Source organism: Phyllobates terribilis, unplaced genomic scaffold (genome assembly GCF_046119375.1).
Source record: "Phyllobates terribilis strain yellow unplaced genomic scaffold, ASM4611937v1 Scaffold_10__3_contigs__length_209671492, whole genome shotgun sequence".
Taxonomy (NCBI): Eukaryota; Metazoa; Chordata; class Amphibia; order Anura; family Dendrobatidae; genus Phyllobates; species Phyllobates terribilis.
In genome coordinates this window covers 118,582,181-118,588,141 of record NW_027362770.1, presented here as the reverse complement: position 1 = coordinate 118,588,141, position 5,961 = coordinate 118,582,181, and positions in this window count along the sequence as shown.

The following is a 5,961-nucleotide window of genomic DNA, read 5'->3' as shown; positions in this document are numbered from 1 at the left end:
ATTTAATGGGAGTGTGTCATGAGAGAATTACCTATTTTTTAATCCGATTTTAAATGTATTTTTTATTTAATATCATTCATTATATACAGTACAGACCAAAAGTTTGGACACACCTTCTCATTTAAAGATTTTTCTGTATTTTCATGACTTTGAAAATTGTACATTCACACTGAAGGCATCAAAACTATGAATTAACACATGTGGAATTATATACTTAACAAAAAAGTGTGAAACAACTGAAAATATGTCTTATATTCTAGGTTCTTCAAAGTAGCCACCTTTTGCTTTGATGACTGCTTTGCACACTCTTGGCATTCTCTTGATGAGCTTCAAGAGGTAGTCACCGGAAATGGTCTTCCAACAATCTTGAAGGAGTTCCCAGAGATGCTTAGCACTAGTTGGCCCTTTTGCCTTCACTCTGCGGTCCAGCTCACCCCAAACCATCTCGATTGGGTTCAGGTCTGGTGACTGTGGAGGCCAGGTCATCTGGCGTAGCACCCCATCACTCTCCTTCTTGGTCAAATAGCCCTTACACATCCTGGAGGTGTGTTTGGGGTCATTGTCCTGTTGAAAAATAAATTATGGTCCAACTAAACGCAAACTGGATGGAATAGCATGCCGCTACAAGATGCTGTGGTAGCCATGCTGGTTCAGTATGCCTTCAATTTTGAATTAATTCCCAACAGTGTCACCAGCAAAGCACCCCCACACCATCACACCTCCTCCTCCATGCCTCACGGTGGGAACCAGGCATGTACAGTCCATCTGTTCACCTTTTCTGCGTCGCACAAAGACACGGTGGTTGGAACTAAAGATCTCAAATTTGGACTCATCAGACCAAAGCACAGATTTCCACTGGTCTAATTTCCATTCCTTGTGTTCTTTAGCCCAAACAAGTCTCTTCTGCTTGTTGCCTGTCCTTAGCAGGGGTTTCCTAGCAGCTATTTTACCATGAAGGCCTGCTGCACAAAGTCTCCTCTTAACAGTTGTTGTAGAGATGTGTCTGCTGCTAGAACTCTGTGTGGCATTGACCTGGTCTCTAATCTGAGCTGCTGTTAACCTGCGATTTCTGAGGCTGGTGACTCAGATAAACTGATCCTCAGAAGCAGAGGTGACTCTTGATCTTCCTTTCCTGGGGCGGTCCTCATGTGAGCCAGTTTCTTTGTACCGCTTGATGGTTTTTGCAACTGCACTTAGGGACACTTTCAAAGTTTGCCCAATTTTTCGGACTGACTGACCTTTATTTCTTAAAGTAATAATGGTCACTCGTTTCTCTTTACTTAGCTGCTTTTTTCTTGCCATAATACAAATTCTAACAGTCTATTCAGTAGGACTATCAGCTGTGTATCCACCAGACTTCTGCACAACACAACTGATGGTCCCAGCCCCATTTATAAGGCAAGAAATCCCACTTATTAAACCTGACAGGGCACACCTGTGAAGTGAAAACCATTTCCAGTGACTACCTCTTGAAGTTCATCAAGAGAATGCCAAGACTGTACAAAGCAGTCATCAAAGCAAAAGGTGGCTACTTTGAAGAACCTAGAATATAAGACATATTTTCAGTTGTTTCACACTTTTTTGTTAAGTATATAATTCCACATGTGTTAATTCATAGTGTTGATGCCTTCAGTGTGAATGTACAATTTTCAAAGCCATGAAAATACAGAAAAATCTTTAAATGAGAAGGTGTGTCCAAACTTTTGGTCTGTACTGTATATATATTTAAAAAAAATCTTGCAATTGTCACACTAGTCACGAGACTTAGTATTAGACTCTTTCTTCCTGATGCACATTAGGAGCAATTAAGAGTCCAAGGGGGAACTTTTTCCTTGTGGAAAGTGACATGCCAAGTCTGGCATGCCAATGTGAGGAGGCTTTTAAGCTTTGTAATGTTTCTCCTAGAAATTAAATATGCAAATTGCCTCTTTAGAGAGGTAGAGGACTAGAACTCTAGTGCTACCTATTGGAAGTAGCAATTAGTGATGAGCAAGCACTAAAATGCTCGGGTACTCGTTGCTCGGGTCGAGCAAATTGGAATACTTGGGTGCTCGACCCGAGCAACGAGCCCAATGTAAGTCTATGGGAAACTCAAGTATTTTTCAGGCGGCTCCCCCCTGCTGTCTGCAGAGGGCCTAAAAATGGCCCAAATCGATGGGAACAGTGCTCAAATGACATGGGAACAGCATGGGGAAGACCCCTGGAAGCATCTCTGACTCCCAGATCACTGCTGTCAACAACGTTGTCAGAGTATCACGCCACTTTTACGGACTCACAATAAAACATACAAAAACTAAACCAAAATGAATTTTCCTGGGAAATATGTTAAGCAACATCCTTTCCAGGGTAATGACTTGTATATAAGGCGAAATAAATAACCAAAAACAAAAATACTCCTCCACACCTTGGGCTATGTTCACACGTAGCGTTTTTGATGTGTTTTTGCACTTTTGCATTGCTTTCAACCAAGACAAATGCATTCACCAGGAAATGTCATTTTAACATTTTACAACCTTATCTGGCCATGTGGTGTGTGACACATCATCAGACACATGCATACAGTGCTGAAAAGACATGGGAACAGCAGGGGGAAGACCTCTGGAAGCATCTTTGACTCCCAAGTCACTGTCTAAAAGTGTGCCCATCATTAGTGATCCTTGGCGCATGCGAAGATGCCTCCCACCATGCACCTGTCGTTGCAGACTTGCAACAATCACCGTCCACGTCCTTGTCCCAGTGCAGCATTCAGTTGTCCCTACCCCATTCCTTGAAATGCAAGCGCAAGTATGCAGCCAGCCACTCACCCACCCACAGGCTGCAATACTATACTGCCAAATTTTTGACAGCTGCTTTCACTTGAAATGTGGCCTTTTAGGCTCGTGAAGGCGGAAGCTTTTCATAACCTCATGCCGGCGGCGGCAGGGTGTCCATACTTGGTCCCCACTGTTTCTCCCGGTGTCTTCTCCGCCTTCCACAAGCATGGGTCCCACAACATTACCCATGCCCTCCCCAGTGCACTTACTGGGAAGGACCGCCTAACCACAAACATGTGGATAGGTGAATGTGGCCATGGACGGTACAGAGCCAGTCCACAGCTTTTTTTGCTGAGTTGTATTTCACCACAGCCATATTCTTTAGCTTGGTGAAAGGACTTGGGAAACCATATCTACCCAGCTGTCATTTCTCCCAGGAAGTCCTCTAAAGCTGCTTTCACTTGAAATGTGGCCTTTTAGGCTCATGGAGGCGGAGGCTTTTCATAACCTCATGCCGGCGGTGGCCGGGTGTCCATACTCGGTCCCCAGCCGCCACTATTTCTTCCGGTGTTGTCTCCACCTTCTACAAGCGTGGGTCCCTGAACATTACTGCTGGTATTTTTCTGTGGGAATCGGCTTACCTCCTACCTGCCTGGAATATTTCAAGTAAACTATGGTACGACGCCATGGTATTAGCACTGCCCCCAGTACCAGTAGTGAAGCCTTCCCCAATTTCCTTCTCAGGAATTTTATTTGGTAGACTGAGTGGCTGCCCAAATACATTAGTTTCTCACAAAGGAGCTGAAGATAGAGTGGCAGTAGGTGCAAGTTTCTCCAGCTTGTTAGATATTAGAGGGTGAACGGCAGCACATTGGATCAGTGGTTAGCACTGAAGCCTTGCAGCACTGGGATCCTGGGTTTAAATCCCAGCAAGGACAACATCTGCAAGGTTTTTGTATGTTCTCCCCGTGTTTGCGTGGGCTTCCACCTCAGTAAAAAAGCAGCCATAGAGTGTCTGGGAACCTTCCCACACACTTTTCTTAGCCAGGACTGCTTCTCGGCAGGGTTGGACTGTCCCACCAGAGAATCCTCTGGTGTGCCCTGGCTTCTACAGTACAGACCAAAAGTTTGGACACACCTTCTCATTGAAAGATTTTTCTGTATTTTCATGACTATGAAAATTGTACATTCACACTGAAGGCAGCAAAACTATGACTTAACACATGTGGAATTATATAGTTAACAAAAAAATGTGAAACAACTGAAAATATGTCTTATAATCTAGGTTCTTCAAAGTAGCCACCTTTTGCTTTGATGACTGCTTTGCACACTCTTGGCATTCTCTTGATGAGCTTCAAGAGGTAGTCACCGGAAATGGTCTTCCAACAATCTTGAAGGAGTTCCCAGAGATGCTTAGCACTTGTTGGCCCTTTTGCCTTCACTCTGAGGTCCAGTTCACCCCAAACTATCTCAATTGGGTTCAGGTCTGGTGACTGTGGAGGCCAGGTCATTTGGCGTAGCACCCCATCACTCTCTTTCTTGGTCAAATAGCCCTTACACAGCCTGGAGGTGTGTTTGGGGTCATTGTCCTGTTGAAAAATAAATGATGGTCCAACTAAATGCAAACCGGATGGAATAGCATGCGGTTGCAAGATGCTGTGGTAGCCATGCTGGTTCAGTATGCCTTCAATTTTGAATAAATTCCCAACAGTGTCGCCAGCAAAGCACCCCCACACCATCACACCTGCTCCTCCATGCTTCACGGTGGAAACCAGGCATGTAGAGTCCATCCGTTCACCTTTTCTGCGTTGCACAAAGACATGGTGGTTGAAACCAAAGATCTCAAATTTGGACTCATCAGACCAAAGCACAGATTTCCACTGGTCTAATGTCCATTCCTTGTGTTCTTTAGCCCAAACAAGTCTCTTCTGCTTGTTGCCTGTCCTTAGCAGTGGTTTCCTAGAAGCTATTTTACCATGAAGGCCTTCTGCACAAAGTCTCCTCTTAACAGTTGTTGTAGAGATGTGTCTGCTGCTAGAACTCTGTGTGACATTGACCAGGTCTCTATTCTGAGCTGCGCTTAACCTGTGATTTCTGAGGCTGGTGACTCGGATAATCTTATCCTCAGAAGCAGAGGTGACTCTTGTTCTTCCTTTCCTGGGGCGGTCCTCATGTGAGCCAGTTTCTTTGTAGCGATTTATGGTTTTTACAACTGCACTTGGGAACACTTTCAAAGTTTTTCCAATTTTTCGCATTGACTGACCTTCATTTCTTAAAGTAATGATGGCCTCTCGTTTTTCTTTACTTAGCTGCATTTTTCTTGCCATAATACAAATTCTAACAGTCTATTCAGGAGGACTATCAGCTGTGTATCCACCAGACTTCTGCACAACACAACTGATGGTCTCAACCACATTTATAAGGCAAGAAATCCCACTTATTAAACCTGACAGGGCACACCTGTGAAGTGAAAACCATTTCCGATGACTGCCTCTTGAAGCTCATCAAGAGAATGCAAAGAGTGTGCAAAGCAGTCATCAAAGCAAAAGGTGGCTACTTTGAAGAACCTAGAATATAAGACATATTTTCAGTTGTTTCACACTTTTTTGTTAAGTATATAATTCCACATGTGGTAATTCATAGTTTTGATGCCTTCAGTGTGAATGTACAATTTTCAAAGTCATGAAAATACAGAAAAATCTTTAAATGAGAAGGTGTGTCCAAACTTTTGGTCTGTACTGTACATCAGGCGAGTTCATGATAGCGCTAACTTTGCAGCTGCTATGGGGCTCTTGAGCGGGGGAGAAAGGTTAGCCCTCAGAATCAAATCCTCTGGTGGGCCCAATGTTTTTCAATCTGAAGCAGCTTCTCAGTGGGAGTTGTATTTCACCACAGCCATATTCTTTAGCTCGGTGAAAGGACTGGCATAGAGGGAAACCGTATCTACTCCGGCTGTCATTTCTCCGTCACCAGGTTCTGCCCATTGTCACACACAACCATGCCTGGCTGTATGTTCAGCGGTGAGAGCCACAAACCAAGCTGCTGTGTTACAGCTTTCAACAACTCTGCAGCGCTGGGTGGTTTGTCACCTAAGCATTAAGCCTGTTGCCGCTTGGCCAAGGCAGTGCTGCAGTGCTTTCAGCTTGTGACTGATGTGGTCATTTCGGATATGGAGGAGGAGGTGCAGGAGCTGAACAATGTGATTACA